We start from the raw sequence: 24,931 nt of genomic DNA, 5'->3' as shown, positions 1-24,931 counted from the left end.
GATGTAAAACTGGGAGAAAACTCAGGAACAAAAAGTAATTGAATAGGGGCCATGGTGGAAGTGATGAATTCCTAGTGAAAGCAGATAAGGATGAGCAACAAAAGATAGGTTTGGATTCATATTTGTGAAGGAAGCTTTAGCTTGCAACAAAGTTTCAAAGTTCAGGAATCCTTTATACATTTGTATCTAATGTGAGCTGCAGGCTGGTGGACATAGCGATGGGTTATAAGAGGGGAGTATTATCTGACTTCAGGCCTCATTTCCATTTACACAATGTGGGCAACGCAGGTGCTGCATTGCTCCAAGATGTTACCCAATGCAGTTGTGATACCATTCAATTTAATGAATGGGACAACAAATGCCAAGATGTTACCCGATGCAGTTGCGATACCATTCAATTTAATGAATGGGACCACAAATGCCAGCATGCAGAAATGCAGACACATTTGCAATTCCACAATGAAAAGATCTGAAAGTGCAGGCCACTCCAACGTGCACAGCACCATTGTTTCTTCTCATCCCTCCTTAGCAACAGAATGAGTCACTAGCCTGTAGGCTACTGGTGCATCTGTACAGCACTCAACCCTGAACCTTCACTCGAGGGAACTGAATCCCGATCCTGCAGGTGAGGGTAATTGTTGTGCCTGTGTGGAAACCTTTAGTGGTTAGTGCAGTTAATTCATGTAAAGGTCCTCAGGCAATCGTATGATCCTCCAGTTGTTCCATCACAGCTCAGGTCTGTGTGTCAGTCAATCCTCCTACAAGTCCGTCATTCCCACTGATCATAGTCAGGTAACGGCTACAGATATCTCTGTGACTAGCGGGCGATTTTAGATGAAGCAGGTGTCAGAACAGAAACGCTGAATCGTTTTCTGCCTGTGACTTCCTTCCACATTAACCATTACTCCGCAGTTATCGCTGTGGTTACATTTAAATCCTCAGCCCAAGTGTATGAACTGCAGCCTAGCTGAATTATCACTGCCTGTACTAAATGCATCTGAAAAGCCCCTATCCCTCTTCCTTATTAACAAAATAAAAGGACACGAGGAAAGCTGCTGAGGTCTGCACATTTCTCCAACAATGTGGCGTTTTAGCATAATCTTGCTGTTCGGAAACCGCTGTTGAAAAGTGGGGAGTTTGGTGTTAGCGGAATGAATTAGTGGAGAGGATTTATCAAGCCCCTGCAGAGGCCAGGGGGAAATACATGACATTTTTTCTTTTATTAGTGCTTATATACACAGCAGCTCTGTACAGAGAAGACTGAACTGCTCACATCTGTCCCTGCACCGCTGCCGATTTATAGACTCTGCTGTAACCACACTCCCTCCTTCACCCACTCATTCCCACTCTACCATCAATTCTCTCAGCAGCCCATTAACCTACCAGTATGACTTGTCTTTTTTGTAACAGCAAGAAAGAAGAGCACAGGAGACGCATGCAAACTAAAAGAAGTAAATGATTTGCTGCCCACCAGGGCAAGGTGACCATGCTATTAGATAGCTATTAGATAGTCATGGTCCAACAAGAGCTTGTCCAGTTGAGAGGTGTCTACAGCAACCTAGTTATAAATGTTACAACCTCATTATATCTGTACATGTTAAAGTGGCTCCGCTGCCACAAACATTAGTCTAAAGCCTCGTACTCACGAGGTGATATTTCCGGCCATGATCCCCGATGTTGGGGAACATCGTTTAACATATTCAAGTGCATCATTAAGTGACGGACATGGAGGATCGTCGACAACTCTGCACAAAGTACTGCAATCGCTCACTTCCCATCCACTCCAGTCGTGTAGTCACGTGATGTCGTGAGCAGGAAGAGGCGTTGCTTAACAAGTGTCATCAAGGGGACATCACTAGACCCGTCAGGTGGTGAGTAGGTAGCTTAAAAGGCCACATTTACTGTCGCCAAACTGCCTCTTTTAGCTATGTGTGCTCCATGGACCCATCTGTTTCCAGCTCCCCCCTTCCTCGTCATGTGTATGTAGGGTGACTGGACTCCTCCAAAATGTCCTCTTTTTTTACATTCCAAAAATGTGTTAAAAAGTCAACCTTTCACAGAATCACGAACAGAGTTGACCGTTTTTGACTAATGACACATGATATATACTGAGACCGAGCAGCCTATGGCCGTTCTCAATTCATCCACATGACATTATCGAATGTTATGATTTCAATAATTATAACATCAAGTAGTGGACATGGCAACGTCAAACGAGCGTTCTTGCTCATCCCATCTAGTACAACTTCTAGAACACTTGGGCCCATATGCAATCAACTTTTTCTCCTAAGTTTTCCCCTAGGCGATATTTTAACAACTGGTCAATTATATCCCTTTTAAACCGCAGCTAGCAAGAAAATCCTCAAAATAATGCTGATAGCACTTTTTTACCTACATTTTGGTGCCTTTTCAATTGCAAAGTGCTGACACATTATTTTAAAGAGAAGATCAAAAATTATCTCCAAGGAAAAAAATCAAGAGAAAACGTTAATTGCATACGGGCCATTGTATCCAATGTCTGACCTGCACACCAGTGTCTGACCAGTCCACTAAGGTCTTTCCTGTATGTTAGCATCTGACCTGCACACCAATGTCTGACCAGTCCACTAAGGTCTTTCCTGTATGCTAGCGTCTGACCTGCACCCTAGTGTCTGTCCTGGACACCACCTGCATCCTCCAGTAATATGTCTAATGACAGATAAATGAAGTGTCTCTGGTGCATTAAAGCCCTTCATTGCTGAAAAGGAAGTGAGAGCACTGAGGTGTGTCTGTACGAGGGAACTCATTACTGGTTTAGATGATCAGGATGTGATTTTTTTTACAAAGTTGGATATATCTTAAAAGCATGTACTGCAGAAGGTGACCTCAGGCAGCACAAATGGAGGGGAGATGAGCTGCCAATATCCCAATGTTTTGGGCGATTACCTAAAGTTGTTAGAGTTGGTGATGAGGGACGTATCTAATATCTAAATATCTTCTTGTATATGGCAATATTAAATGAGATTTCTATGTAAAAAACACATTGTGACCCGCCGCAAAGTCAACAGTGCGCTACTAGTAGTCAGACTTCCGCTGCGACACAACAGTGGCAAAGTGCATGGATGTCAATGGGCAACGCAGAAATTTTACATGTGTTGACGGCGGTGCACGTGCATGGAATGATGCAGCCGGGAATCCCAGTGATGTACTTCCTATCCAGCAGGGAGTACATCACTAGGTGAGGGAAGGCGAAGGGCGTTCGAGGGGTGGCACTATACGTATCACCCTGTTGGCGAACTCTACCGCAGGGTCATATGAATGTAGTTGTTTTGCATTGCGGTGTGATGCGGCGGAGCAAAAGCCAGGTGTCAAACCAGCCTCATACTTTAAGTCACTAACCCAGAATGAGCATGCAGATCAGGAGCTTTAACGCTGGTAAGACTCCACTAGCTGCATGCTTGTTGCAGGTGTTCCACTCAGAAACAACTAAAGCCTAAAAAACTCAGCACGACAGCCAGGCAACCAGAATTGTTTATATGGGAATTAAGATGGCAACCTCCTTATTCCACTAACTTCATGTTCCCTTAAATAATAAACTTTGTTGCTATATGGCCACAAAATCTGTATGGGAACTATTGCATCCTTGTGATAGGTATGCAAATGCTAATTACTATGGTAACAAAGTAATAATAACGTGTAAGGTTTGTCAGCTTGTGATACCTGGAACTGCTAACAGAATTCATAAACATTGTATGGGTGCTTAACTGCCTATGTAAGGTAAACGTCTGTCTTGCCTTTGGGCCTGCTGCTAGAGTACCAATGTCTGTCTGTCTGTCTGAATACTGGAGGCCGATGTCAGCCCTGGCATTAGATGTTGGCTTTCAGTACTACCACATAAAATGAATAGCATGTAATAAGCAGAGAACCACACAAACTGGGGCGTACGTATACGCATGGCTCAACCTGCTGCCGCTCAATTTCCTGGCGGTGTTAAAACCATTCTCCATTCAAGTCGTAGCAACTCGGAGGAAGAAATAATTCGGGGTCCGGCCAGAAACCAGAATTACCCGAGCGCAGGCTATATCATTAGTGCCATATCAGCGCCCAACTCAGGCACTACGCCTCCAGCGCCAAAATCACCTGCTTTTCACGTTGGGACTGTAAGGGCTGGTTCACACGGACGTCTGCATGGCGTCGCGTTTGGGGGTGTTACGGCGGCTGCGCGGTCAGGCTTTCAGCAGCCTTCGCGTTGCGTTCGGATGTGGTCGCGTTTTTTCTTCCCCTAGGAGGCCATTAGCCATCGTGGTTGGCCACCCCTGGAAGCTACATGTAGCTTCCAGGGCGGCCATGAACGCAAGCGAAAATCGGACCCGGACGCCGCGTTCGTGTAAATGCGTGTAAAAGCTTGGTGCAAACGCTCCCATTCACTTTGAATTTAACGCGACGTTCCAAAGGCTTGCGGTAAACGCTCCGCAAGCGTCCGTCTGAACCAGCCCTAATACAGTATCTTCTGCACCCATGTTACTACTGTCCTTGTACCGCACCACATTCTGTCCACTCAGCACAGCAAATTTCAATTTCAATCTGTGAACAAGATTACTATAAATAGACATATACAGTATCTAACAACAACTGCAACTATTTCTATAGATAAAGCGATGATTCAAGAATGCCCCCAAGACAACTGCTCCCCACAGTCACCGCATAGATAAAGGGCTGATCTATGAATGCCTTTATGACAACTGCTTACTACATACAAAGAAAAAGCTCTGGGCAATCACACAAATAACCCATTAATAAGTGACTAGTAAACGACTAAAAAGGGTGTAAATGATGGCTGTTTCCAGACACAGTTTACTCCATTCTTCTGGAGGTCACATGTTCAGTTAAAAAAAGAAATCACAAGAACCAAATCAGGGACGGCCGCAACTGATGATAATTGAAAAACGATATAGAGTACACATGCAACACAAATATGTGTCACATGACTGTAGTACGTTACATACAAATCATCTTACATAATTCTCACATGATACTCCCTGATGCTGTCTCTTGTCATTTCCTGTTTGCTACTTTTAATGTAAATTAATGTGAAAAAACAAAAAATGTGAGGAGGGAACAGATAAACCAGAAAAATAAATAAGAGTACACACTGAGCTAGAGTTATTCATTGGTATGGTATATTGCTTCAATACTTCTGATTATTTGATCAAGCAGAAAAATCAATTAGATTTCTCTGGTCCAAAAGAAAAACCAAAAAATGGAATTGTGTATGGCCACTTTAAAGGATGCATGAGACAAATTATAAAAAAAATCAGATTTACTGTACTTACCTGAGGCTTCTGCACAGAAGCCTATGTGTCCCTCGCTGCAGCTCTCCGCCAGTTTCCCGGAGTCCCTTATGTAGTGGCCACTGTCTGTGTCTGGCTGCTGGGAGCATTCTGCGCAGGCTGAGGACTTCTGCATCTGCACAGAATGGGAGTGTGGCCGTGAGTGGCGCAGCCGTGTGCTCACAGAAGCCTCCAACCTGGCCAGGAGGGGACCCCTGGAGACTGTAAGAGAGCAGGACCGCGGTGAGGGACACATAGACTACTAGGGGCTGGAAAAAAACCCTGGTAAGTAAATATGATTTTTTTTTTACATTTGTCTCATGCATCCTTTAAGGTGGCCATACACAATTCCATTTTTTAGTTTTTCTTTTGGACCAGAGAAATCTAATTGATTTTTCTGCTTGATCAAATAATCAGAAAAAAATACACTTGTGATCGACTTTTCTGGCAATATCAATAAGGTGTTCTGAAACAAGCAGCAAGTTGTCAGATCTCAGTATATACCATATTTTTCAGACTATGAGACGCACTTTTTCTTCGCCAAAAGTGGGGAGAAAAAGTCCCTGCGTCTTATAGTCCGAATACAGGGAGTTCCAGCCTTACGATTGCACGCCGATATAAACCGCCATGATTTCGGGGACTCTCTGCACTCCTCTGTGTCCTGCTCCACTTCCTGTGTGTGTTGTAAGTAGCAGCAGCAGCCATGTGTATCACTCACCTGACCCGAGGGTGCCCACGTCGATCAGCTGCTTCTCCTCCTTTCCCCTAGTTCCTGGCATGTCATTATGCATGCGACGGCACTAGGGGAAAGGAGAGAGCAAGAAAGGAGAAGCAGCTGAGCACCGTGGGCACCCTCGAGTCATGAGAGTGATGCAGCTGCAGCTACTAACATCCCATACAGAGAGCGGACACCAGCAAGTGCAGTAAGGAGAAGCAGCTGATTCGCACAGGCACCCTCGGGTCACGAGAGTGATGCAGCTGCAGCTACTCACATACCATACAGAGAGCGGACACTGGGGAGTGCAGTGAGGAGAAGCAGCTGAGCGCCGCGGGCACCCTCGGGTCACATAAGTGATGTAGCTGCAGCTACTAACATCCCATACAGAAAGAGGACATCAGGGAGTGCAGTGAGGAGAAGCAGCTGAGCGCCGCAGGCACCCTCGGGTCACATGAGTGATGCAGCTGCAGCTACTTACATCCCATACAGGGAGCAGACACCGGGGAGTGCAGTGAGGAGAAGCAGCTGATTGCCACTTGAACCCTCGGGTCAGATGAGTGATGCAGCTGGTGCTGCTGATAATTATGACACACGCACGGAGTTGAAAGGACACCAAGGGGACATGGAGGAGGTCACCAAGAGGGAGAGGAAGAGGACATTAGAAAGAGGACACAATAATTGGGGGAAGAACATCTACAAGACGCTCCTGGACCATGGATGCCCCATGCTTAGTATATCATTTTTCCCTGATTTTTGTTCTCTAAACCTAGAAGCGTCTTATAGACAGGAGCATTTTAAAGTCTGAAAAATATGGTGTGTGTGTATACATATTTATATATATATATATACTTATTATTATTATTTAGTATTTATTTAGCACTGACATCTTACACAGCGCGGTGCATAGTATATATATTGTCTTGTCACTTAACTGTCCCTCAGAGGGGCTCACAATCTAATCCCTACCATAGTCATATGTCTATGTATGCATCTAACGTGTAGTGTATGTGTCGTAGTCTAGGGCCAAATTTAGGTGGAAGCCAATTAAATTATCTGTATGTTTTTGGGATGTGGAAGGAAACTGGAATGCCCAGAGGAAACCCACGCAGGCACGGGGAGAACATACAAACTCCTTGCAGATGTTGACGTGGCTGGGATTCGAACTGGGGAGCGTTGCGAGGCGAGAGCGCTAACCGCTACGCCACCGTGCTGCCCATATATATATGTATGTATGTATGTATGTATGTAAATAAACACAAACATGGAAACATCTCAGATGTGAACGTGCCCATTAGTTAACAATGCTAAAGGTATCTGCAGACAAAACACGGATTGCTATATTATAAATATAGAACTACTACCCTGCTGTGTCTTTTTGCACTGTGAACTCAGAACACACCAGTGAAAATCTCACAGTATGCGAGAGACCTGAGAAAGGTAAATATTTTTCCTTCTCTCGCAGGTTTTTGTATTTTATTTGCCCTCAGTGGCACCTTATCACCTCTTACAGGTCTCAAGCCAACACACTATGGCGTTACGACAGAGGAAAGTGTTAACTGGCAAGCTCTTTCCACTTTTCAAACAAAATGCCCTATATATGGTTAATTATGAAGTTTCCTCCGTTGGTCTAATGAGTCAAATTAAAAAAATGTTTTAATAACCTTACTTGGCAAATGCTGCCAACTTCTTTACAATAACAATGACTATAATTTCTGGCATGCACACGAGCAGGCCTTCAATTGCTGCTTTATGTCAAATACTACAAGGAAGTGAGTCATAGTCCAGTGTGTATATTTCCCACTCCCTCATTCACATTCACAAAGAAAATGCTCAATTCCAGTTGCCTCAGAATAGAAATATAATTCAAGACAAGAAGAATGAAGGTAAATTATTTTATGCTGAATCAAGGTTTGGGCAATACACAGCACCTCTGCATTCCACATACACAACACTCTTAAGCAGGGGAGGAGTCCACACTTGCCACAGTATGTGAGCATTAATCCATATTGTGAAACATGAACTACCTCATACTCAATGTTAATCAATGGGTGGTCCCTGCCGTGTCACACTATGTGCAATTTTTGTGCTTGAGTCTTGCGTCTAAGCATAAAAACTAGGAAACAGCGTACATTCTATTTGTTAAGCTGGCCATACACTGGTCAATGCGGTCAACAGATAGATTCCTCTCAGACCATTATCTGTTCACAGTGGGATCTATCCCTCAGCATGAAATCTATTGAATATCTGTGCGCATTGCCTGCCTCAGGTCTCCTGCACCACTTCACCCACCCCCTTCCCCCGGACCATGCAGAGCTTATACTCACCTATCCGCCAGCACATCCTCCCTCCAACACCAGGCTGTCCTCCTAGTGTCTTCTCTCGCGGGTGCCTGTGACAATTGCTAGAGGCCAAACACTACAGGCACTGTGGCTGGCATTTATCTAACGTGACTATTAGAGTCCACCCCCTGGGAGTGAATAGACAGGGAGAAGTCCCGGGGGTGGAGAGTAGAAAGGCGCTGGTGGAAGAGTGTTGGCTTTGCTGCCTACACAGATCGTCACGCATCATGTAACGATTTCAGCAAAATCAATCGATCAGGAATAATTTGTGCCATTGATTTCTAGGATATTCAATCAAATGACTAAATTAGTCGCCTATTGATGGAAAAAAAATCGACAAGTATCTGGCCACCTTTACATTGTTTTGCTATAGTAAAACATTTTTGCATATGAACGTCCATGGTGTCTAAAAAAGCGACTGTGGACATAATGGCATGGTTTCTGCACATACAGAAGATGTAAATGCAGTAGTCTAGTAGTGGATTCACCACAGATGCAGAGTAGGGACAAGGTCCTCCAGCACCCAAGGCTGAGACACCAAAATGCGCCCCTGCATCCCTCCCACCCCAGCTGTCACACACTGATTGCTATTAGACTAAGAGGGCCAAAGGGCCCACAACCTCCCCAACACCTAAATATCTAGTTATCTGGCTTGCAGTCACTGCTATGTATCCCCTTTTCTTATTTATTTCTGCTTCATACACAAATAGGAATGACAGCTGAATGAATTGTGCGCCCCCTCCTACACTGCGCCCTGAGGCTGGAGCCTCTCCAGCCTATGCCTCGGCCCGGACCTGCACAGATGTGCACAGAGATATATGCACCTTAGGAAGGGCTCCACCTAGGGGCGTAACTAAAGGGGAGCAGCCCCTGTGATGACAGGGGGGCCCAGAGCTGTGGGGGGCCCCAACTACTACCCTTCTCTCCCTCTGATACAGAGGACCATCCTGCAGTTCAGATATTTTTATGGCTACTCTTGTTATGGGTCTGAAGATCATGATGGCCATACTTGTTTTATGACCCATGTGAGATGGGCCCCAGAGGCTGTGAAGGGCACTAAGAGGAGGCAAGGAAAGGTGAACACTGCGAGAGCCCCAAGAATTATAGTCACACCACTGGCTCTGCCCGATAAATGTTGCGCCTGTGATCCTCTTGCTCCGAAAACAAGCTAATTGCTGAAGCTGTTGGTGTGCCATGTCCTTTTTCTAACAGCTGATTAATTAAAGGGGCACTATGGCGAAACATTGTAAAATTTTGAATATGTGCCAACATAGACAAATAAGACGTACGTTTCTCCAGAGTAAAATGAGCCATAAATGACTTTTCTCCTATGTTGCTGTCACTTACAGTAGGTAGTCGAAATCTGACAGAAGCGACAGGTTTTGGACTAGTCCATCTCTTCATAGGGTATTCTCAGCAATATAAAGATATTCCCTAAAAAGGATTTAAGCAATGATGCTGGCCAGCTTCCCTGCCCGCTACACAGTTTTTTGACAGTTGGACTGAGCAACTGCCATTCACTAAGTGCTTTTGAAAATACATAAATCCCTGAGAATCCCCTATGAAGAGATGGGCTAGTCCAAAACCTGTCGATTCTGTCAGATTTCTACTACCTACTGTAAGTGACAGCAACAAAGGAGAAAAGTAATGTATGGCTCATTTTACTCTGGGGGAAAAAACATACTTCTTATTTGTATATGTTTGCACATATTCTAAATTTTACAATTTTTCGCCATACTGCCCATTTAACCACTTGAGGACCTAGGGCTTTCTACCCCTTAAGGACCGGCCACTTTTTTTCCATTCAGACCACTGCAGCTTTCACGGTTTATTGCTCGCTCATACAACCTACCACCTAAATGAATTTTGGCTCCTTTTCTTGTCACTAATAAAGCTTTCTTTTAGTGCTATTTGATTGCTCCTGCGATTTTTACTTTTTATTATATTCATCAAAAAAGACATGAATTTTGGGAAAAAAATGATTTTTTTAACTTTCTGTGCTGACAGTTTTCAAATAAAGTAAAATTTCTGTATACATGCAGCGCGAAAAATGTGGACAAACATGTTTTTGATAAAAGAAAACCCATTCAGTGTATATTTATTGGTTTGGGTAAAAGTTATAGCGTTTACAAACTATGGTGCAAAAAGTGAATTTTCCCATTTTCAAGCATCTCTGACTTTTCTGACCCCCTGTCATGTTTCATGAGGGGCTAGAATTCCAGGATAGTATAAATACCCCCCAAATGACCCCATTTTGGAAAGAAGACATCCCAAAGTATTCACTGAGAGGCATAGTGAGTTCATAGAAGATATTATTTTTTGTCACAAGTAAGCGGAAAATGACACTTTGTGAGAAAAAAAAAAAAAGTTTCCATTTCTTCTAACTTGCGACAAAAAAAAATGAAATCTGCCACGGACTCACCATGCCCCTCTCTGAATACCTTGAAGGGTCTACTTTCCAAAATGGGATCATTTGTGGGGTGTGTTTACTGTCCTGACATTTTGGGGGGTGCTAAATTGTAAGCACCCCTGTAAAGCCTAAAGGTGCTCATTGGACTTTGGACCCCTTAGCGCAGTTAGGCTGCAAAAAAGTGCCACACATGTGGTATTGCCGTACTCAGGAGAAGTAGTATAATGTGTTTTGGGGTGTATTTTTACACATACCCATGCTGGGTGGGAGAAATATCTCTGTAAATGACAATTTGTTAATTTTTTTTACACACAATTGTCCATTTACAGAGATATTTCTCCCACTCAGCATGGGTATGTGTAAAAATACACCACAAAACACATTATACTACTTCTCCTGAGTACGGCGATACCACATGTGTGGCACTTTTTTGCACCCTAACTGCGCTAAAGGGCCCAAAGTCCAATGAGTACCTTTAGGATTTCACAGGTCATTTTGAGAAATTTCGTTTCAAGACTACTCCTCACGGTTTAGGGCCCCTAAAATGCCAGGGCAGTATAGGAACCCCACAAATGACCCCATTTTAGAAAGAAGACACCCCAAGGTATTCCGTTAGGAGTATGGTGAGTTCATAGAAGATTTTATTTTTTGTCAAAAGTTAGCGGAAAATGACACTTTGTGAAAAAACACAATTAAAATCAATTTCCGCTAACTTTTGACAAAAAATAAAATCTTCTATGAACTCACCATACTCCTAACGGAATACCTTGGGGTGTCTTCTTTCTAAAATGGGGTCATTTGTGGGGTTCCTATACTGCCCTGGCATTTTAGGGGCCCTAAACCGTGAGGAGTAGTCTTGAAACGAAATTTCTCAAAATGACCTGTGAAATCCTAAAGGTACTCATTGGACTTTGGGCCCTTTAGCGCAGTTAGGGTGCAAAAAAGTGCCACACATGTAGTATCGCCATACTCGGGAGAAGTAGTACAATGTGTTTTGGGGTGTATTTTTACACATACCCATGCTGGGTGGGAGAAATACCTCTGTAAATGGACAATTGTGTGTAAAAAAATCAAAAGATTGTCATTTACAGAGGTATTTCTCCCACCCAGCATGGGTATGTGTAAAAATACACCCCAAAACACATTGTACTACTTCTCCCGAGTACGGCGATACCACATGTGTGGCACTTTTTTGCACCCTAACTGCACTAAGGGGCCCAAAGTCCAATGAGTACCTTTAGGATTTCACAGGTCATTTTTGTTTCAAGACTACTCCTCACGGTTTAGGGCCCCTAAAATGCCAGGGCAGTATAGGAACTCCACTAATGACCCCATTTTAGAAAGAAGACACCCCAAGGTATTCCGTTAGGAGTATGGTGAGTTCATAGAAGTTTTTATTTTTTTGTCACAAGTTAGCGGAAATTGATTTTAATAGTTTTTTTTCACAAAGTGCCATTTTCCGCTAACTTGTGACAAAAAATAAAATCTTCTATGAACTCACCATACTCCGTACGGAATACCTTTGGGTGTCTTCTTTCTAGAATGGGGTCATTTGTGGGGTTCCTATACTGCCCTGGCATTTTAGGGGCCCTAAACCGTGAGGAGTAGTCTTGAAACCAAATGTCGCAAAATGACCTGTGAAATCCTAAAGGTACTCATTGGACTTTGGGCCCCTTAGCGTACTTAGGGTGTAAAAAAGTGCCACACATGTGGTACCACTGTATTTAGGAGAAGTAGTATAATGCGTTTTGGGGTGTATTTTTACACATACCCATGCTAAGTGGGAGAAATATCTCTGTAATTGACAATTGTTTGATTTTTTTACACACAATTGTCCATTTACATAGAAATTTCTCCCACCCAGCATGGGTATGTGTAAAAATACACCCCAAAACACATTATACTACTTTTCCTGAGTACGGCGGTACCACATGTGTGACAATTTTTTGCAGCCTAGGTGCGCTAAGGGGCCCAACGTCCTATTCACAGGTCATTTTGAAGCATTTGTTTTCTAGACTACTCCTCGCGGTTTAGGGCCCCTAAAATGCGAGGGCAGTATAGGAACCCCACAAGTGACCCCATTTTAGAAAGAAGACACCCCAAGGTATTCCGTTAGGTGTATGGCGAGTTCATAGAAGATTTTATTTTTTGTCACAAGTTAGTGAAAAATGACACTTTGTGAAAAAAAACCAATAAAAATTAATTTCCGCTAACTTTTGACAAAAAATAAAATCTTCTATGAACTCGTCATACACCTAACAGAATACCTTGGGGTGTCTTTTTTTCTAAAATGGGGTCACTTGTGGGGTTCCTATACCGCCCTGGCATTTTACAGGCCCAAAACCGTGAGTAGTCTGAAAACCAAATGTCTCAAAATGACTGTTCAGGGGTATAAGCATCTGCAAATTTTGATGACAGGTGGTCTATGAGGGGGCGAATTTTGTGGAACCGGTCATAAGCAGGGTGGCCTTTTAGATGACAGGTTGTATTGGGCCTGATCTGATGGATAGGAGTGCTAGGGGGGTGACAGGAGGTGATTGATGGGTGTCTCAGGGGGTGGTTAGAGGGGAAAATAGATGCAATCAATGCACTGGGGAGGTGATCGGAAGGGGGTCTGAGGGTTTGGCCGAGTGATCAGGAGCCCACACGGGGCAAATTGGGGCCTGATCTGATGGGTAGGTGTGCTAGGGGGTGACAGGAGGTGATTGATGGGTGTCTCAAGGTGTGATTAGAGGGGGGAATAGATGCAAGCAATGCACTGGCGAGGTGATCAGGGCTGGGGTCTGAGGGCATTCTGAGGGTGTGGGCGGGTGATTGAGTGCCCGCAAGGGGCAGATTAGGGTCTGATCTGATAGGTAACAGTGACAGGTGGTGATAGGGGGTGATTGATGGGTAATTAGTGGGTGTTTAGAGAAGATAACAGATGTAAACGATACATTTGGGAAGTAATCTGACGGCGGGTTTGCGGGCGATCTAAAGGTGTGGGTGGGTGATCAGATTGCCCGCAAGGGGCAGGTTAGGGGCTGATTGATGGGTGGCAGTGACAGGGGGTGACAGGGGGTGATTGATGGGTGATAGGTGATTGGCAGGTGATTGACAGGTGATCAGTGGGTTATTACAGGGAAGAACAGATGTAATTAATGCACTGGTGAATTGATAAGGGGGGGTCAGAGGGCAATCTGAGCGTGTGGGCGGGTGATTGGGTGCCCGCAAGGGGCAGATTAGGGTCTGATCTGATAGGTAAAAGTGACAGGTGGTGATAGGGGGTGATTGATGGGTGATTGATGGGTAATTAGTGGGTGTTTAGAGGAAAGAATAGATGTAAACAATGGATTTGGGAGGTGATCTGATGTCGGATCTGTGGGCGATCTATTGGTGTGGGGGGGTGATCAGATTGCCCGCAAGGGGCAGGTTAGGGGCTGATTGATGGGTGGCAGTGACAGGGGGTGATTGACGGGTGATTGACGGGTGATTGACAGGTGATTGACAGGTGATCAGGGGGATAGATGCATACAGTAAACAGGGGGGGTGGTCTGGGGGGGGGGTCTGGGGAGAATCTGAGGGGTGGGGGGTGATCAGGAGGGGGCAGGGAGCAGGGGGGGGGATAAAAAAAAAAATAGCGTTGACAGATAGTGACAGGGAGTGATTGATGGGTGATTAGGGGGGTGATTGGGTGCAAACAGGGGTCTGGGCAGGGGGGGGTCTGATGGGTGCTGTGGGCGATCTGGGGCAGGGGGGGAGAAATCAGTGTGCTTGGGTGCAGACTAGGGTGGCTGCAGCCTGCCCTGGTGGTCCCTCGGACACTGGGACCACCAGGGCAGGAGGCAGCCTGTATAATACACTTTGTAAACATTACAAAGTGTATTATACACTTTGTATGCGGCGATCGCGGGGTTAACATCCCGCCGGCGCTTCCGTATAGCCGGCGGGATGTTGCGGCGAGCGAGCGGTGACAGGCGCCGGCGGAGGATCGCGTCACGGATGACGCGATCGCTCCGCCCATGCCCTTAGAAGGACCGCCGCCTCTGTGGGTGAGCCGGTCCTTCAGGGCTCCACTTCCCGGCCGCCTCTGTGCGTTAGGCGGTCGGGAAGTGGTTAATCGAGTTACCCTGCACAAAGTTCTGGTTTAACCCATGGTCATTTTAGTCATCACAAAACTAAAAGAAAAACTTGACTAGTCGAAATTTACTTTACATCTGGGTCTGTTTTGGTGACTTGCAATGCAGTGACCTGGTCTTCCAGTTTGCTAACTCTGCAATAGTTTTCTATATACAGTATGTCTTTAGAGAATTGCAGTAATTAGGGACTGGAGACATTGATTCTTTAACAAAATTTCCACATATAAATGTAACATAAACTCTTAAATAGATACATTTAACTTGCTGGTGAGCAATTCTAGTCTTGAAATATCCAGATGTCCATCGCCTTAGCAAAATGTAACATTTCTGAATCACTTTTGTATGTGTCAGTATGTGGAGGAGAGATCCGGCCCCAGGCAAAGATAAAAGGTTTAGATAATTACCATGTCATGGATTTGATGCAGCAACTTAAAGAGAAACTGTAACCAAGGATTATAATTAATTTTAATCAGTAGCTGATACCCCTTTTCCCACGAGAAATCTTCCTTTTTTTTAAACAGATCTTCAGGGGAGTCTGTATGGCTGATATTGTGGTGAAGCCCCTCCCACATTGTGATGTCAGGACCTAGGTCCTGACATCACACTGTGGGAGCCCTGTTGCACTGTAGAAAATAGCGTCTGTTTAAAACTGCCAAGCAACCAGCATTTCACTCTGTGCATATGTATATCTATAAAATAACAACAATTATCACATTGTTAGGGGGTGTGTTTATAGATAATAGAGGCTGGTGCTGTCTGTTTTTTTCATGTCTACCAGTAGTTAAAATGATTATGTGCAGGCTGAATGTGGATCAAACAGTATAAACAAATAACATGGTGAATAGCAATCATTTCTTGATCTCTGTTCTATTTTTTAACGTCTCACTTTGTAATGTATTGATTTATTTTTTCCACATTTTGCTTGTTCCAGTTTAAGTCACCCCATTCAGACCAGTTATGCAAAGGATGAGGAAGACTTGGGCTATAATATACAGAGGTTTAAGAACAAGAAGGAAAAATTATGAAAAAAAAGCCTGTCTTGTTAAAGTGTAGGGGGCACAGTTCTTCCCACTTGTAGCACATGGCACTGACCATGTACATGAGGCACTATATATATATATATATATATATATATATATATATATATATATACACACTTTCTACATAGTCTACATAGACACTTTCTATATAGTCTCCATGAATAGAAATTCATTCACACATGTAACCAGCTAATAATATTCAGTCACAATGATAAATGTGATCATTCTAAGTCAGAACTATCACTTCTTCATGAGAGCCAAATGTTCAAAGCATAACTGTTGTCAGGATATGATCATACTAACACAATTCCATAAACTTCCTGCCACACTACACAATAGTGCAATGACAACCTTGTTAGCAATTTCCCCTTTAGTCTAACTAAAGAATGACTTTCCTCCTGACAAGCAGGAAAATGACCAGCTGGCACTCCTGTGGTAACGTGAGCGTGACACTGGCCATTTATGAACTGACACGGCACCACAAACCCGGCATAATATGACTTCCTGTTTCCCAGCAGAGGGATGACAGGGCGATCAATGTATCAGCTGGAGTAAATGACACACTTATAACTGATTTCTGTAAATTCTTACATTTCAGTGCAAATTTGTTACTACCGGCCTGATTCACTTAAGGCATCTATAGAGAGACATACGGTAAGTGCTTCCAAAAAATCAGCCTGAATTTACTGAAAGTAGTTAAATATGCAGCTAAAATTGGCCACCCTTATTTAGATCACAGAAGACAACAACGAGGGTTGCTAAACTGTTTTGCAATAACCCAGTCTGTTCGGAATGTATTAAAGGACACCTAAAGTGAGAAAGATATAGAGGCTGCCATATTTATTTCCTTTTAAACAATGGCAGTTACCTTGACACAAGCATGCAGCAAATGCAGTCAAACATCAAGTCTTCATGCTTGTTCAGGGTCTATGGCTAAAAGTATTAGAGGATCAGTAGGACAGCCAGGTAATTTGCATTGTTTAAAAGGCAACATTGTATTTCGGCATACAAGACTCTCCGGAATATAAGACACACCTAGGTTTAGAGGGCAAAATCCAGGGGTAAATAAATATACTAATCCTTGTGCGTCCATGTTCTAGGAGCATCTTGTAGATGTTCTCCTCCTATCATTGTCCCTCTGTGTCCCCTTCTGTCCCTTTGTGTCCTCCTTTGCGCTCCCTGTGTGTCCCCTTCTGTCCTCCTTTGCCCCCTGAGTGTTTCCTTCTGTCCCCCTGTGTTCCACTGTGCCCACCTTTGCCCCCTTATGTCCTGCTGTGTACTCCTTTTCCTGTGTATACCCTTCTGTCCCCCTGTGTCATCCTGCATTCCCTCTGCGTTTCCCTCTGTGTCCCCTTTTGTTCCTCTGTGTCCTCCTTTGGTCCCAACCCCCCACCCCTGGTCTACTTCGCTCCCTGTGTGTAAGTAGAAGTACTGGCAGTGTGTCTCCCCGCATCCAGCGGCTCCAGCAGCGAACACAGACCTCTCATCTCTGGCCCTGCTCCTCTAGTGCCAGCTTCTGCTGACTGCATCATCAGCAGAAGCCAACACTAGGGGAGCTGTGCAGGAGATGAGAGGTCTGTGTTCCCCACTGGAGCTTCTGGATGAGGTGAGCTATGCTGCTGCTAATTGTATTTACAACCAGGAAGCGGAGGAGGCCGGGGGGAGGGCACACTGGGGGAGGACACAGGGGGACATACAGGGAGTCCCGACATCACGCCATTTCATATTGGCAGGCGATCGTAAGTCGAGGACTCCCTGTATTTGGCATTTAAGACGCAGGGACTTTTCTCCCTATTTTTAAGGGGAGGAAAAGTGCATCTTATATGCTGAAAAAAAACAGCAGCCTCCATATTTCTCTCACTTCAGGCATGCTTCAAGCTTTAAAGTATACCTGAAGTGAGAGAGAGGAGTATGAAGGCTGCCATATTTATTTCTTTTTAAACAATACATGTTACCCAGCAGTCCTGCTGATCTCTCATGCATCTGGAATGTCTGAATCACACACCTAAAACAAGCATGCAGCAAATCCAGTCAGACTTTAGTCAAACATCTGATCTACATGCTTATTCAGGGTTTATGACTAAAAGTATTACAGCCAGCAGGTCGATCAGCAGGACAGCCAGGAAATTTCCATTGTTTAAAAGGAAATAAATATGGCAGCCTCCATATCACTCTCACTTCAGGTGTGCCATGTTTGTTAAGTCATTTTCTTGCTTTTCCATTGACGTCAACCCAAATGCAAATGCAGGAAAAATGCAGCATACAATACATTTGGGTATAGATGAAAATCGAAGTGCATTCGTGGGAATGGGGCACTGTGATTACATTGATAATTAGGGTGTACTGTGATTGGCAATATGCTGGCAAATTGAATGGTGATTTTCGAGTAGAAAAATGCGAGAGCTAGTGCTGACTGGTTTTGCACTGCCCTGCCCTAGATGGCTTACCAACCAGAGCTGCTGTTTTCTGCAGTGCAGTGGTGTGTGGCGTCTCCCCTCACATGTGGCTATCTATCTTGATAGAGCTGTTAGCTCCCTTTCCTCTAGTGGGTCAGAGCACCCATCTGCCTAACACAATGGGGCACACACAGATAACAGTAAGTCTGGAAGAGCAGGCTGATACAGCTAAAACAAATAAATGCAGAACAAAACTTTATTTCTACTTCCTCAAAACTCATGAGACTTTCATTCTATCGCACTTCTGCCCAAAAATGCCCTGTCAGCTGGTGCGGGAAGAGTGCAAAGATATCGTCGCCCTCTGCCTGACATCACAAACACAGGGAGACCAAGCCTGAGGAAATATCGTAACCAGCTCTAGAAATAGTGTAGTCTACCAGCTCATATCATTACTGATGACAAGCTCTTAGAGCACTAGAATCTGCACTCAGAGTAAAAGGACAGCATTCATGGAGATACAACACTGTTCTATTTCTAATGCCCACTCAAAACTGAAAAGTAAAACCTTTTAGCCTGGAATTCAGCTTGCATAAATGTAACCATTATCCATTTAAGCTACAACACACAGAAAGCAAAACACTTGCAAGACCAGTAAAATAAATAGAACATATTTCCAAATATGAATAAGAAGTATAATTTGAAGCCTAACATCCCCATAATTCTTTCTGGTCTTGGCAGGATGTAGAGCTAAACAGCCCAAAGGGAGGTTGCAGTTTTGTTTTACTGTGTGGTCTCATTACCAAAATATTCACTAAAAAAGGCGATATATGCAAGGAATACCACAGAGCGTACTTTGGATGTACTTCACTAGTGTCCTAAAATAAGAAGCATTGCAGCACAAGCAAATGCTGCTGTTTAGTTATCTCAGTTTTACCACTTTCTAAAATAAATGACAGATGGGGTTTAGAGATCGCCATGGCATGGATAAATATCCAGGGGGCATAGCGGCAGCGCCAAAGGCCTACTGTAGGTCGAAATTGTATGCTGGAATCCTCCTCAGAGCTGCATACAGAAATTTCTGGATATGCTTTCCAAAAACAGCCACTGTGTGGGAGATGTTTATGAACCTGTGGTAATCATTACTACTATAGCACCAATGAAGACCTATTGAAGTGGTTGAAGGTGGGGCCTGGTGGGGCCCTTTAGTACAGAGGCCCAGGTGCAGTGCATATTGTAAATAACTGTTTCCCAAAACAAGCATTTGTGATAATCAGTTTACTTATTTAATGGACTCATTTTGGATGGTCTCTGCCTGACAGAAATTACTGATCACAGCTGACATAACTGGGAAGAGTAGGACTACACCAATAAACAGGCATTATGACTTGGGGCACATTATACAGCCATTATAAGACCAGAACAGAATGTTTTTAATATCAAACTTGAGTATAGCCAATGGAGACAAAGGTGGTCAGACAAGGGTGTGTAAAAACACTGAAATATCTAAAACCATCCATGACTGTCAGTTCTCCTAACGTTTTGTCACTTTATCAATGCTTCCATGAATCAATAAACCCCAATATTTTGAGACAACACAGTGTCTCTTCATCAAGGAAAATATTGGTGTGCTCACTAAGGCGATGTGCATGAAGTTCAGTATGTAACATTGAAAAGCTCAGGGCTGTGATACGGGTACAAAAATCATCCGACTCCAACTCTGACTCCTCAGTTTATGAAACCACCGACTCCGACTTCAGGTACCCAAAACTACTCAGACTTCTTGGCTTCAACTCCACAGCCCTTGCAGGGCTATGAAGTGGGTACAAAAATCATCTGACTCCCACTCCATCTCCTCAGTATATGAAACCTCTGACTCTGAGTACTCCAACAACTGCTCCGACTGCTTGACTCCGACTCCACAGCCCTGATTTAAGGTGAAAACTGGTTTATTAATTTCATGCCCAAATTATTGTTAACTAATTAATTAATTAATAGCTGAAGCAAATAAGCAACAGTTTCCTTGCAATTAGTTAAGTTTCATCTTTATTGTATGTAAAATTTAGAAAACCGTATTTGACAGTAGCACCACAACAGCATTAATTTTTTTATGTATGGTAAAAACACTGCCATTCCATGATTTCCAATGATGCTCCGTGCCTGTGTATCAGCTGCCTGGTTATTCATTCTCAGAAACAATACAACTTCAACTAAATGTCCAACACCTAATGTATGACATCCAGAGCTGAAAAAAGACTGAGAATCCCAGTGACTTTCATTCATCTCCTATATTATATAAATAGGTTGTCAGCCAGTTGTTCTTTATCATGTCCATTTCCACCAGCTGAGCCTCAAGTGCTGTATCCCATCACGTACTGCACTCAGGCTTCTAAATATTGCGTGTTATGGAGATATTTTTACTGAGACGGCTTCCTGTTTGTCAAGCAAGGCCCTATGGATCTGTGGATGTTTTTTACACCCTGTGTCTCCTAATAGTTACCTTTTAAAAAAAGAAAAAAAATCAAGAAAGATCGAATGCGGAAAGCCAGATGACCATTAACTTCCAAAAACCCGCAGAATGTAAAATTGATGTGAATTTTGCACGCACATTTTCTTGCTGCTCAGAAAGCAATTTCCATTAGTAATATTGGAATGCCTGCTGCCCTGTGCCCCTCCTACGTAGCTATACATTCTTTCTTGTATACATACATGATTTTCCCCTATGGCCAAGGGATGGTACCATGCTGAGGTGCACATGTCCTCTGAGCATGAATGAATAGCTGCAGGTGTGAAATCTTCAGGAAGAGAAACTGGAAACTTAAATATTTAGTAGCCAATGTTATACATATAAAGTTAGGATATTTTTTTAACCGAACCAGCATTTCTGGTCTTTATCTGTATAAATATAAAGCTAAATCAAGAAGACTTATATCATAAGGGGGTCATCTACAAAAAAAAAATAAAAAAAACTTGAACATACCCTCCTTCCCTTCTATTGTTGCATTATGGGTAATTTCAATAAAGTATGAGTACATGTAGACATGGCTATATACTGGCATCTGTGCTCATTGAGGCAGCAAAAGTGAAGCAGTTACACAGAACTGCCAATCATATTTGTAGCCTTAAAGAGATCCATTTTTTTTTCTACCGCTTGTCCTGGTTTCTAATAGTTGTAGGAGCTGCCCCCCCCCCCGCCCAACTTTCTCTCTGCCCTTATTTATCCAGGGGAATGTGAGAATGTAACCTAGTTAGACTCTCTAAACTGTTTGAAGTGCGCTGAACTCTCTCCCCCCCCCCCACCTGATGTAAACTTTTGTTTGCTCATTGCTACTCCTAATTACCACAATCCTTATCTGCCTGCTCTTTCTATGGACAGCAGGCCACAGATGTAGAGCAATAAAAGCCTCTAACAAACCCCTAAATGTAAAAAGAGTTACAATGTATTTTTTCAGTAATGATCCATATTGTTAATATTTTTAATGTGCTGTTTAGATGCCCTTGGTGTTAAAAATGGTGCTTGGTTCACTTTAAGTGCAGGATCATTCTAAAGGTGGCCATACACTGGTCGATTTGCCATCAGATCGACCAACAGATAGATTCCTCTCTGATCGAATCTGATCATGGAGGGATCGTATGGCTGCCTTTACTGCAAACAGATTGTGAATCGATTCCAGCATGAAACTAATCACAATCTGTGGAGCTGCCGCTTCTGCCGCCCCCCCTCCCCCACCCCCCGCTTACATTACCTGCTCCAGCCGGCACGGCTCCCTTGGTCTCCGCTGTCTTCTTCTCCGCTCTGGGCTCCAGGGCTGCAGCTTCACTGAGCTTCCTGTCCGGGGTAGTTTAAACAGTAGAAGGCGCTCTACTGTTTAAACTTCCTGCCGGGACAGGAAGTTCAGTGAAGCTGGAGGAGCTGAGCACGGAGAAGTGACAGCGGAGAGAGCGGGGACTCACGCCGGCAGGAGCAGGTAATGTATTGCCGCTATCGTCGGTCGTCGGGCATTCTAACGCCGCTATCAACGCACTCCCGACCCGCCGGCTTTCGAGCGAAATCTTCCACACGGACGGAACGACGGGAATCGTTGATTGATCTCAGACGGAAATCGATCGTTCTGTCAGCGTTTGCTCAACGATTTCACAGCAGATTCGATCACAGTGATCGAATCTGCTGTATATCGGCGGGAAAATCGTTAGGTGTATGGGCCCCTTAAAGTGTATGGCAGAAATAAGCAGCTTATGTACTGCCATGCTGTACATAAGAAGCACTAAAACAAAGGCATGCTCCTAGCTGCTGGACAGAACAGGGCAGGGGCTGTGCTATGATATGCAGCAGCCAAGCGGAGCGCTACCTTTATCCTCCATCCTAGCACTGTGCTAAGGATTAGTGCAGAGACTCTACACTGTGCATCGCCTCTGTACATGCCAAGCAATGGGGGACAATCCTTCTCATACATATTTTAGTTTAACTAGATGAAAGCTAACATTTTATCCCCAGTTGCAGGAAACTAGATGTATTTGGGGAAGATTGTATCTAAGTTTGCAAACTACGAGACAGAATTGCTGAATTTTCTTTAAAACTGCCTTTCCCGGATGTTCCCTGAAATGGAAGAAGCAAAAAAACAGAAGGTGTTTGGCTTTTATTAAAAAAAATAAATGTGTAAGTGTAATTCTCTTCTTCTAAACATCTCCTGACCCGAGGGCCAGTCCCATCTGTATCAGTGGTTTATTTCACCATCTGTATTTACATAGCTAAGCTGTGCTGTCACAGGTCCTAATGACTAGGGTGGTAAAACTCCTCCAAAGGTATTTTGTGTATTAGAGGACTTGCTACAGCGAGCACCTTGTTTCCATGGAAAGAGACAGCAAACAAGACGCCCAAACAGTCTATACGAAGGATTCATTCACAGAACTGGACTTTTTTTCCAGGAAGCTTTTTCTCTCTATATAAATACAACGCACAGAATTGCAGTTATTTATATTCTGACACAGACATGTATGGTCACATTTATAGACCTCATCGCTGTGGTCCAGACTTACTCAGGTGCCTGTTACCTACTCCCTCCTTCCCCTGTCTGCGACCATTGTCAGTATGCACACAGCTTATGCTGGTGACTGCATGGTGGACATGGATAAATTTTGTTAGCTCCCTTGTGAGTTTAGTCTGATGCACTATCTGCACCAGGAGAGGACAGGAAAAGTCAGGATATGTGCTCCTAATCTTTTAGATAGGTTTGATGCAATGAATGTTTGCATGTCTGCACACCTACAAATACCTGGGTACTTCTGCGCAGTGTAGGTGACTACCCAAGAGAATGCATTCTTTTGTAACGAAGACCCCCACTTTTACCTTAGCTGTAGGAATAGCAGTGGTTCCTGGATGATTGATTTCTGTGAATGCATTTGTATGAAGATGTGCATGTCAGCATAGCTCACAACTGTCCCTCTTTCGGAGGGACTATCCCTCTTTGGGAGCCCTGTCCCTCTGTCCCTCTCTCCTCCTCATTTGTCCCTCTTTCAGGACTTTGTCCCTCTCTCTATTTAAATAAATATATGTCTCTACTAAAAAATGTGTTTGATTGACTCAAAACTTTATTCCCATCCTTTAAATTGATATATTACTAATTTTAAAATGTTACTATGAAGGAAAATGCACCAGGAGAGAAAGGACCAGTGTGGTTTGAATTATAAAACAACATATTTTTATTATGAAATCTTTATGGTATGCGTGACTAGGGGTGTGATGGGGCGTAATCAGGGGTGTGGCCGGGGCGTGGCTTAAGTGTCCCTCTTTCTCATCTCAAAAAGTTGGGAGGTATGTGTCAGTGTGCAAAGGGTTAACTGTCTTTGAGATTTTGGTCGCCACACCCCCTTTAGCACCGCCTTAATAACTTATTTAAATGTCCTAACTTGAGGCGATGTGCCTGGATTTATGTTTTTTTTCTTGTTAACTACTCTTAACGTCCGTACCCAAGGAAAGATTTTTGTCCCATTTTTTGTGACAAAAGATCATTTTTCACATTGTGCAACATCGTTTATTGAAAATAAGTTAAACGATGTTTAGAGACGTCTGACTACCCAATGGACTTTTGTGGCAATTTGAACGATCATTTAAACTATCGTTAGCATCCCATTGTTCATTTCCGTGATTAGCAATTTTGGGGAACGATTGTCTATCGTCATCGCATAGTCGCTGCAGGTTCATTGATCCTTCTTCCCTTGAGTACTTAGCTTTAGTAGGGAAAATATACATTCAGTATGTTTGACCTGGTAAATATTTTAATCTCCACTGTCAGAATGGAAGACAATTTGTAGCAAATGAAATCATTCTTAGAAGAGAAGTTGTCCTGGGAAATCGGTGACCTCTGGTCAGCACGATGAACCTGCAATACGTGTAGTGTTAACTATTATGTGGCTTCACCCAGCACTGCAAGCTTCCATGTCCTGTCGTTCTTTAGCTTTCTGTGCTTACCAACAGATATTAGAATGATGACTAGCACATGGAAAAGTATAGGAACAGTTAGATCAGGTGATAGATTTGTAAGGTTCTGATTTACTGGTTTCGCTTCCTGTTTTTAACACATGATCATGAATAGCAAATCACAGC

General features: G+C 43.6%; 1 protein-coding gene across 2 annotated transcripts in view; it reads right to left on the bottom strand.

The window, feature by feature from the left end:
* The window catches only part of CDC42EP3 (CDC42 effector protein 3), a 55,746-nt gene that overhangs the window by 13,087 nt on the left and 17,728 nt on the right, over positions 1–24,931 (bottom strand). The window contains exon 1 of one of the 2 annotated variants that reach the window (XM_068232146.1): positions 9,714–9,832. The exons of the other annotated variant lie outside the window; for it this stretch is intronic. The gene's annotated coding sequence lies outside the window, so the exon portion shown is untranslated. Of the gene's footprint in view, positions 1–9,713; positions 9,833–24,931 lie in introns of those variants that run through there. 2 annotated transcript variants of the gene reach the window in all.

Source organism: Hyperolius riggenbachi, chromosome 4 (assembly GCF_040937935.1).
Source record: "Hyperolius riggenbachi isolate aHypRig1 chromosome 4, aHypRig1.pri, whole genome shotgun sequence".
In the NCBI taxonomy this organism is placed as follows: domain Eukaryota; kingdom Metazoa; phylum Chordata; class Amphibia; order Anura; family Hyperoliidae; genus Hyperolius; species Hyperolius riggenbachi.
The sequence above is the reverse complement of the archived record's forward strand: the minus strand, read 5'-3'. Positions and strand labels throughout refer to the sequence as shown.